Here is an 11,657-nt window from a genome sequence, read left to right as displayed (position 1 = left end):
GATTGCAAAGAGAGGACTGAAACTGTCCTACGATGCTGAGAGCTGCGAGATCTACAAAGATGGAGAGTTATATCTTTCTGCCAAACAGAAGGATGGACTTTATTTGTTGACTTTTGCACAAAGTGATTACATGGAATGTAATTCATCTGTGTCTAACCTAGTTTCTCTTGCAGGTGTGAGCAAGAAGGTGACTGGAGTCAACAGAGCATTTCAGCGGGTGTATGCTGATGTGATTGGTCCTCTAGAACCATCTAGAGGCAATGCAAGATATTATCTTGTGTGTGTGGATCATTTCTCTAACTATGTCTGGGTTTATGTGTTGAGAAAGCCACAGGAAGCCTTGGAGAGGTTTCAGGAGTTTTGTGACAAAGTTAAGAGTATGCATGATGCTAACATTGATTGTCTATTCACAGACAAGAAGCAGATTTTTCTTTTACAGGATTTCCAGAGGTTCCTGCAGAAGAAGGGGATCAGACACAAGATTTCTGTTTCAGCGGAAGCGTGGAACAGGGGTGTCTGTGTACGGGTGAACAGAGAATTGCAAAAGGGGATGGAAGCGCAATTGCTTAGTTCACATCTGCCACATGAGTACTGGGCCGAGTCTCTGATGTCGTATTGTTATACGAAAGTGAGAAAGGTTTCAAAAGAGTTGGGAAGTTCTCCTTTTGAGAAACTGTTCCACAGAAAACCTTCTGTTGCCCATTTCAAGGTTTTTGGGTCTCATGTGAGAACAGAAGCTCCAGGTGGAGTAAAGAATGCCAGAGGCATTTTTGTGGGGTATGAAAAGGGTCTCTACAGAGTAATTTTGTCTGAATCTGGTCAGGTGATTCTCACAAAATTTCTAGAGAGTGCTCCTGAACAGGAGAGAGTGATAGAACACACATTTCCCACTGAGGACGATTCAGATGATGATGATTTCACTGATTTCAGCTGTACCGAAAGTGATGACACTGATAGCTCGGAGAGCTCAGTTGTCACAGTCATTGAGAGGAAGTCTCACACAATGGATAGGCCTTCACAACTGAAGGATGAACCACTGTTTACCATTGGAACTAGTTCTCCAAAGAGTCCTGAGACTGGACCAGTGAGCAGAGAGGATCAGCACCTCATACGTAGGTCTGAGAGAGTTACAAAGGGTCAACCACCCAAGAGGTACTCAAAAGAGTTTGCTAACTTAGCTGTTGCATGTGTTGCTGTTGTAAACAACCGAGGACAGGTTGGAGCTGTGTCTAAGTCAGAGACAAAGACACAACAGAGAGTTGCTAGCCAAGGTAATGCAGATGCACTCATTCCTTGGAAACCAGACAACCAGAGAGGTACACTGGGGAAACCAGTGGCGGGGAGTTCCAAGGGTGGAACTGAAACAACAGGGGAGTGTTATGTGTATAACAACTGTTTGTTTTCTTCTCTGGATCATGCTTTGCTTGCTGCATCACGCATTGATTCTTTTGGGGGAGGATGTTACGAAAAAGGAGCAATGCAGAAGCAAGCACCAGGTGGCTGGAATGGTAAACAGGATGTGAATGTTATTGGATTGTCCCGTGGGAAACTGGGACTGTCTGTAAAGTGCTCTGAGAGCCGGATGTTACCTCAGAGCAGCACATGACCCTGTACTGGAAGTACATGGGTGGAGTTTTTTTCTCTCTCTGCAGCTGGGAATCAGAGTGTGCAGACATGTTTTCTCTGTACTGGTGAAAGACAGGAATAAAGACATGTAGATATATTTCTGTCTGTCTCTTTCCCCCTCCCTGGGGGAGGAGTGGTGTGTTCTTTTCACGTTTGAAAGGGATCGCCGAAGAGACCTCCTTTGATCTTGCCGGCAGACGCTGGCAGGAGGTCTTAAGGATTCAAGCCGGGCACCTGGAGGGTGGCCAAATTCCTAAGAGCTGGAGGCTCTGACTTTTGGCTTGAATCCCGACAGGCTTCTTCAGCTGGGACCAAACATCCAAGTTGACTCAGCAATGTCCTGGAGCAACTGACTGATTTTCATAGCATGGCTGGGCATTCTAGCCATGGACTAGAGGTCTCACTCTATAAATGCTGCTTCCTTTCCAGATAAAGTTCTGGAGCCCTGTGGACCCACACAGGACAAACCAAGGAATTGACCTACCCGTGAATCCATTTCTTCTTTGGAGCTGCAGTCGCCAGAGGACTCTAGTCTGGGCATGATCAAAATCAGCTCTTTTTAGATGAGCCACTTCCAGATGAAGCCTGGGGCGGTGTGCCACCACAAAGCGCAGTTCCCACTCCCCACGCCTGCCCTGTTTAGCGAACTCCGTTTTAAAATGCAAGTCCTTTTAATTTCTTCAGTGGCTGTGTGCTCCCCTAATGTACAAGATGTAGTGCTGTAGCTTTCAATCTATCAACTTCTTTTTTTTTAAGAGCAGCAGGCAAATTCATTTCTGCAGTTGGTGAACTTAAAGAAAAGTGGAGGCTGCGCTGGAGGACATGAGAACCATTTTTAAAAGGAGTGGCGAAGAGCAACATGACTGTTCCCTAATGGCAAAACTATTCCCGCTGCATCCATTTTGCTGAGATGTGAGATTGCATTATTGTGGGCTTGTGGAAATAACTCATAAAAGATAAAATGTGGCTGGAGTTTTCTTTGTCTGTCGTGTGAAAAGGCCCCCCAAAGGAGGGTGCTGGATGAAATCGCTTTCATCAGTCAGAACAAAAACATTTTTGCTTTCATAGCTGCTTCGGACACCACCTCCCTTAATGCCTCCCCAGACATGTTAGCATGTTCCTTGCATATTAAGCTGAAGCCAGCAAATGCTTAAGCCAAGTGTCGGCCCCCAAGAGAAGGAACCACAAACATCTTCCTTGAAAGTGTATGTAACATTATTGTGCTCAGCCCAAAATATAATCAGCACCGCAAAGGAATCGTAAAGTTAAAAAGGAGGGAAGGGTCCGCTAAAGCTGAAACATTTGCATTTGTATTAGCCAACATGAAAATAATAATAATCCAAACAAAAATGCATCTGAAAATTAAATGCATTCAAATAGTGGGTCATTATTAAATATTGCTATTAGCATTATAGAAAGTGTTACTAATAGTATTACAGAAAGTACAGAAGGGACTTCAATAATAATCTTTTCCAACTCTCTGCCAATGCAGGAAACAATAACAAAGTTAAGAAAATTCAGAGAAGTTCTTTTGTTAGCCTGTAGTTCTGATATTTGAAAAGGCCTGATAGAATCCCTTTCTTAATTTTTTTAAAAATGTAAGCAATTTTTTAATAAAAATGTTTAACTAACGTGTCATCTTCAGCTGCAATATTCTAAGCCTATATTATGGTTTGCTAATAGCAAGTTAAACTCTGTATAATAGCATTTATTTTGCACAAGTTTATGTTTTCCTTTGCTCATATAACTCTTTTCTTTTATAGGCTAGGTACACATCTACTGATGTAAAGTGATATGAAAGGAATGATAGAATATTTGTCAGAGCTGTAGTGTTTATGCTAAGAGTTGTATACCTTGGGCGATTGTCCATAAAACCAGCCGCTCCTGTTTCCATATAAACAACAATTAATTATGCATGTCTGCAAGCAAGCTAATCCATGAACATCACTGCTTCTCCTGGTGTGACATACAAGTACGATCTTATTGCATTGCATTTTTGCTGGCAGCACAAAATGTACAGGTATCAATATCAATCAATCAATTGAATCTCTATCCCAGCCTTCATCCAGCAAACACAAAAGTGATAAAACAATACAATCAAGAATAAATTTAAAGCAATAAAAAAATAAGTAAAAACATTAGTCGCATCTGAAAACATGCAAAATTATCCCATGCTCTCACAACCAGTTATTTCAAGGTAGCTAGGAAGAATATACGTAGTTGTTGCCACGACAAATACCAGTCAAGTTCAGAAGCATTTATAATTTTGCCAGGCATGGGCAAGTGGGGCCACGTAGTGGATTTTTGTTCACCACACAGATTCACCTTGCAGATTCATGGCCTATCACCTCTAGTGTAGTTCCACCAGCAGCTTGTGACAAATATATCCAATTTATGAACAGAATGGAAATGCGGCTTGAATATAATCTGCATTGTACCGAAATAGATTAAATTCCACATGTAGCATGCTAGGTTATAAATACAGCCTCATTCATCCATATAATTAATTTTCAGCACATACTTTTTTTCTATTATGGGACTATTGTCCCAAAGAAAACAAATGATAAGAAACTCATATTTTACCTCTCTTATGTATGGAATGTTCTTATACACAAAGACTGTTCTTTTTGCTGGCCAGGATGGTCCAGAGAAGAGTGCGTGCGTGCAGAGTTCTCTGAGTGCTCTACGGAGGGAGAAAGCGTCTCCCCAGGTTAGAGTGGTTTGAATGTTAGACTGGGATCTGGGAGGTTGGGGTTCAAATCCTCAGCCATGAAAGTCATTGGGTGTCCTTGGGCAAGTCATTGCTTCTCAGTCTGACATACTGGGTTGTTGGGATTAAATGAGGAGTGGGAGAACCATGTAGGTCACCCTGAGCTCCTTAGAGATGAAGTAGGATGGAAATGCAATAAGAAATTAAGTAAATAAGTAAACAGTCCAGAAAGAGAAGAAGTGGCAAGAATACTTCTTGTATACTTTCCTATTACATATCAACACTATTTCCTTATTGAGTTTTGTTTGGAACTTTACTTATACTCTTACTTTCATGGGTTTTACATTATCTCATGGGAGCCAGTCCTCAAAAGTACTATGCTACTACGAAACTTAATACAATTCAACAAGGTTTATGCTTGCCTTCCCCAACTTGGTGCCCCCCAGATGTCTTGCATTACAACCCCATCACACCAAACCAGAATAGCCACACTTTGTTGTTGTTGTTTAGTCGTTTAGTGGTGTCCGACTCTTCGTGACCCCATGGACCAGAGCACGCCAGGCACTCCTGTCTTCCACTGCCTCCCGCAGTTTAGTCAAACTCATGCTGGTAGCTTCGAGAACACTATCCAAGCCACATATCTAAATGGCAAGATGAACTGTTCACTGACTGCCCAGGGAAGTTTACGGCCGTTCCACTAAAACTTGCTAATGATTACAGCCCCTGCAACACTCAGGTGTTAGGCTTGCCTTACAATGCTTCATACCACGGGTCCATTTAACTCATGACTATCTACGCTGACAGGTTTTTGGACTGAGACCTCTCCTAGCCTTTCCTGGAGATTCTGGGAACTGAGCCTGAGATCCTATGCATGCAAAACAGGTACAGTGGTACCTCGGGTTAAGTACTTAATTCGTTCCGGAGGTCCGTTCTTAACCTGAAACTGTTCTTAACCTGAAGCACTACGTTAGCTAATGGGGACTCCTGCTGCTGCCGCGCCGCCAGAGCATGATTTCTGTTCTCATCCTGAAGCAAAGTCCTTAGCCTGAAGCACTATTTCTGGGTTAGTGGAGGCTGTAACCTGAAGCGTATGTAACCCAAGGTACCACTGTACTCTGATGTGAAACTACACTTTAACGTGCATGCTAATCATAACTATGGCCAACAAATGTGAAATGATTGTTGTTAACAACAACAACAACAACATTTTAAATAGCTGGACACCAGTTTTTTGCACCAGTCGGTTCTCCTTTTCTTAAAAAAATAAAGTAAAATGTGCTCTTCAAATACAGTCATTTGTACATTCATTTAAACTTACAAGTAGCTACTATATTTTCCCTGTTCACTTCCAAGTATACGCTCAAGCCATTTCCCTTAACAAAATCTAAACTACTTTCCTTTATGGCTGCCTAGAATAATAAAGAACTTGAGCTCTCTTAGCTTTCAAAACTTTTATTATACAATGAGACTCGTTTTGGGAACTTTAGCCAAAGCTAGGAAAGCCAAGTTGGGGAAAAAGCATTAGGCGAGTGAGCAAACCTATAGCCATTTGTTTAAAGGTCCAGACCCCAAGTTCCCACATTTTATCCTTAATGCTGTCCTACAGTTGCAGAAAACTCAAAACAAACACAAGTGGTAGTGGGATTTCTCATCCACAAGTCATTCATGGGAGGCAATCTTGATGTGCAGTGTAACCTTCATTGGCATGAAGTTTTAATTCCGCCTAGGTTCGTAACAGCCAAGCTTGGAATAGGAACTTGTGCAGTTTATAATGCCCGGCTCTATTGCAAATTAAGCAGCATTTCCCTCAGGAGTTATTCTACAGCTCAAGGTTTAAACTGAATGCCTCCTTCATTCCTGGCACCTTGAATGTTGTGACAACGTACTAGTGACTTTGGGTACTAAAGAAAACTAAATTTCCCATTATCCCCTGGTAGACTGCTGCTCCTCCATAGAAGAAGACCTTCTTGAGATCTCCACCAAATATTCTAAGACGATAAGAACCAGACATACTTCCTCACCATCAATGATTTAAGGATTTGGCCATAAGGGAACTCATAATCTGGTTGGCAATGTAAATCCAATGGGATTTATTCATCTCACCAAAGCTGAGTTGTCATTGTTTGAGTGAAAGAAAGGAGAGTCTTGGCCAGGTAAAAGCATTATGTTGCCTGCCCTCATTCAGTGCGGTCCAGCATGAAGCATAATTTATCTGTGCTGTATTATATAGATACCAATTTATATGCTTTATTATATAATTATAGATTATATATATACCAATTTATATCCCCAGCAGAGGGATGCACAGAATATAACACAGACATTAACAAAGGTAAACTTATTATTGCATAGCAATTAAGAAATAAGATATTTTGCTTGGGAAAATATATCCACATATCTTCCTATAAAAAGCACGTACGATTATTTTAAAAAAGGATGAAATTCCTATACTCGAGCAGCAGGGGGTGCTCTAGGTTTAGTGGTGTCATTCCTGGAAAGCAAGTGCTTCCTCTCTCACTTCACATTAGCCCCAGGCCAGCAGTTTTGACAAACACAGTAACTTCAGCCTCAGCCAAAGGCACGCAGATAGCGCAGGTCTGCAGCTTATGTTAAGGTCCTGAACAATACCCACATTGGCACTTTCAGGATTGTCCAAGCATAGAAGCCAAGGATTTTTTTAAAAAAATAAAAATGGTTTATTTCTGGTTTTGGCAGTGAGGATGGTTGTGACTTGCTTTGGAAACATCTCGAGGGAGCTATGGGAGAAGAACAGATATATAAATATGTGCTAATATATGTGGAGATTTAATTATGCTGTGGGTATGGCTGGTAGGAATGGCTCAGAGTGAGGTCTGCATGCCAGAAAGAGCTAGCCATGTGTTTGGCAAGCATTACTGTGGCCGTATCTTCCATTTTCGCAATTTGGTCTGGCGACTAATGTTACTTTAACATGTGGAATTTATATTACATTTGTTTTTATTAACTTGTAGTGCTTTCTAAGAGGCCATTCTGTTTTTCTGCTAATTATGCTGCTTTAGATGTGATTTTATTTTTGTATTTGATTTTCATTTGTAATGTTCTGTTAAGATGTTTTACAATGTTGCATTTGTGATATTTTAAGGTAGGTTGCAAACCACTTACGAGATCCCGCCCCCAGAAATATTAAGTAGTACAGCAATTATCTAACCGAATGAATGAATGTTACTCTTTCTGGTGTGCAATGTTACATTTGTGGAGGACTACCAATGGCTACGAGCCATGATGACTATGCTCTGCCATTCAAAATTGGAGGCAGCAATGTTTCTGAATACCAGTTGCTGGAAACACACAGGAGTGGAGAGTGCATTTGTGCTCAGCTCCTGTTTGTGCATTTCCCACAGTCTTCTGGTTGGTCCATGTCAGAGCAGAATGCTGGACTAGATAGGCCACTGGTCTGATCCAGCAGACTTTTCTTGTTGTTGTTGTTGTTTAGTCGTTTAGTCATGTCCAACTCTTCGTGACCCCATGGACCAGAGCATGCCAGGTACTCCTGTCTTCCACTGCCTCCTGCAGTTTGGTCAAACTCATGTTTGTAGCTTCGAGAACACTGTCCAACCATCTCGTCCTCTGTCGTCCCCTTCTCCTTGTGCCCTCAATATTTCCCAGCATCAGGGTCTTTTCCAGGGAGTCTTCTCTTCTCATGAGGTGGCCAAAGGATTGGAGCCTCAGCTTCAGGATCTGTTCTTCCAGTGAGCACTCAGGGTTGATTTCCTTAAGAACGGATAGGTTTGATCTTCATGCAGTCCATGGGATTCTCAAGAGTCTCCTCCAGCATCATAATTCAAAAGTATCAATTCTTCGACGATCAGCCTTCTTTATGGTCCAGCTCTCACTTCCATACATCACTACTGGGAAAACCATAGCTTTAACTGTACGGACCTTTGTTGGCAAGGTGATGTCTCGGCTTTTTAAGATGCTGTCTAGGTTTGTCATTGATTTTCTTATGTTCTTACATTTGCACTTGTCATGCATTGTTGAAAAGTTACAGAACATTGGGCAGAGGAAAGATAAGAAACCCAATGCACAGATGCCTAGAACTTATATCGGCAATATTATACTAGCAATTTCACATTATATAAGCAGGGGTATAAAAATTAGCAATCCTGCAATCACCTGTCAATCATTGCTTCATCTCTAATCACCTATGGCAAGGAAAGACCCAATAACAATTTCCCCATTTCTCCACTTCTGGGTTTGTTGTTTTCTATCTCTGCAAGACTTCCTGGCTGTGACCTAACACTTCCCCCTACTGTTCTGTGTTCAGTTAGGATTATTCCCTTACAGAGTAAGACTATTTAGAAGTCGGGACTGATGCCTTAACTGGAACAGAGTGCTGTCAACATTTTCCATTTCCATGACCTGTCAGCTTCTTATTTATTATTTATTATAATAAATGTTCTTTTCTCCTTTTTCATTAGTTAACATGCAGAGAGAGCTGTTAATTTACAGACAATTGTATTCTGTTCTTTATAGTTCACCTTCTGGGGGAAAGGGAGATGCAAGTGTATCTGCAGGGGGCCTACAGACACCTATAATTTGAAAGGAATCAAAGAAAGAACATTGGTGCTCAGAAGGCTTCCTTCTCGTCTCTAGTAAGAACGAAATTCTTGTAAACAGAAAGAAACATGAAAACAGCCAGGAAACCCTAATTTATTTATGTCTGCTCAACATGAATTCGTAATAGGATTACATAAAGCACTTTATCTAAGGCAGCTGGATGTAGTCCTTAAGAGGACTCCTCTGTCTTTATGAGGTGCCCAGAAGGGAAAACATCTGTCAAGTGAAGCTTCTCCCCTCCTTCTAGTAGCACGATAGGAAAACCCACATTTGCCACCGGTCTACCTACCTCGGGACTTTTATTGGCACAATATCATGGGCGTAGCCAGGATTTGGGGGGGGGGACAGGACAGAGCTACCTGCAACACAGTTGGTCAGTTCATGGAAGCCACACTTATCGTCCAGTTGCATCGCTAGAATGCGCCACTACATCATCCAAATGACCTCAGAGAGCATTTCAGTTTCAAATAATCTGATTATTTCTATTTTTCGTTAAGTATTTTTATTATTATTTGCTTGATTTGGTAGGGGCAGCTGCCCCCCTCCCCGGCTACACCCATGTACAAGATCCCTCTCAATAAAGGTCCAGACATGACAATTGATTTCTGTCACCTTTTTCTAAGGAAGGACAAACACATAAGTCAGGACTAACTTAGATCTTCAAGACTTATTAACAATCCACCAGCTGATGTATGAATATTTACTCTTAAATGAGAAAAGGTATAACACAGAGAGCTGTCCAGGCTTTTATGGATAAATGTTGAAGTCACAACAATGTGTTTTGATCGCATGTAATTCACCAAAGCTAGCAACTGAGCATCGTTTCCTTGAAGGAAAACTTGATAGCCAAACACAGGCGAATTCAGTAGTGTGGGAATCAGGCGTTAGGTTTTTGCAGTGCTGCAGCATAAAGTATGATTGGTTGGCAACTGTTTCATCCTTCTCTTTCATGCCCCCCCTTTCTTAGCAATGAAAAACCAATCCAAAGGAAAAACAAATTCCAATTCTGTGGGGATAATCCCCTTGTATCCTATCAAGAATCAAACTAAGCACCCATAAGATAAACACCTTTGTTACTGCTCCCAATAAATTGGTTTGTAAGGGGGTTTAATTCAACTGCATTTTCAAATGCAGCAAGACCATTCAGACTCGCTGTGATTAGATGAACAGATCAATTACTCTGAACAAGATTTTGGCAAACATGGGTGACTGCATGGTTTCTTTTAAAAAAGAGGAAAGTCTTTGCTTGCTCCTAAAGCACACGTCTTTAAGACTTTATTTCTAACAAGGTATCGGGGCTACTTAACAACAACCCTACACAAATACTTACGTGCACATCTATAATGAATGCAAATGAATGACCTTTTAAGCAAAGTTTAGAAACCACCATCAAAAGTCTGTGCATGCCTTCTGTTTGGCATAATTTTAAGTTGATTGCACATATGACATTTACTGAAACGAGCATTTCCTAGCCACAATTTAAAGGTATATGCTTCCAGATTTTACTACAGTGACATATCAGGTGTAACTACACAATTATGGAAATGAGAAGCCCAAGCAATGAACATTTGCTACATTAAGCTGACATGCAACATAATATTTGAGAACTTGTCCTCTTTGCAGAATGTGCAAGGTAATGACCATTATAATCCTTGTAAACGATGGAAATCGCATGATAATCATTTGACAGCATTCCTGCTTTGCCTTCTTGATGACCATTATCTCTAAATGTCCCTGTACAATTAAAATGGAGCACATTTTAGTTTGTCCACTCCTACAAAATGTTTATCCCACAGTCCCTATCCACTGCAGAAGAATCTGCATGTTACGTATTGCAAAGCCCCAAATGTCCCCCACCCACCCAAAAGGATGTTAGACTTCAAGTGATGGAGGGTAGGATGGGGAGGAAACATGTTTAATCCTTTCTTCACTGGCTTCACTCAAATATCCAGAAGCCTGGATAAAAAAAGGTACCGTATTTTTTGCTCTATAAGACTCACTTTTTCCCTCCTAAAAAGGGGAAATGTGTGCGCGTCTAATGAAGCGAATGCAAGTTGCGCAGCTATCCCAGAAGCCAGAACAGCAAGAGGGATTGCTGCTTTCACTGCACAGCGATCCCTCTTGCTGTTCTGGCTTCTGAGATTCAGAATATTTTTTTTCTTCTTTTCCTCCTCCAAAAACTGGGTGCGTCTTGTGGTTTGGTGCGTCTTATAGAGCGAAAAATACGGTACTTGGGACAGAGTGGGGTTTATTTGTTTTTTAAGCTGATTATTTGTTTTTTGTTTGTTTGTTTGTTTAATTTGCATACTGCCTTTCCTCTGAAGATCATAGGACAATTCAAAACATCAAAATACAAAGTGAGAACACAATCATCATCATCATCCTCAATAGCTCCCCTACCCACAAACACTTTTAAGAGGCCATAGAATGTTCAATCAGCCAAAGGCCTGGTTATAAGTAGTTAGTGGGGAAATGAAACTACCATGACAATGACAACATCTATCCAGCTCTTCCTTGCAAATGACTCCAGGGTGGCAAACACCAAAATGTTAAAACGACCCAATCAAAAACTGAATTTTTAAAAATACCTAAAACAGTTAACATCTAAAAACATTTCAAAAGAACCACACGCCTAATAATGTCAAGGTTGCCAGAAGCAGTATATTTCAGTTATCAAATGCCTGGATAAACATGAACGTTTTAAAGGCTTCATGCTGCAATATTT

The sequence above is a fragment of the Podarcis raffonei genome, chromosome 9 (assembly GCF_027172205.1).
Source record: "Podarcis raffonei isolate rPodRaf1 chromosome 9, rPodRaf1.pri, whole genome shotgun sequence".
Lineage (NCBI taxonomy): Eukaryota > Metazoa > Chordata > Lepidosauria > Squamata > Lacertidae > Podarcis > Podarcis raffonei.
Note: the sequence above shows the minus strand (reverse complement) of the source record.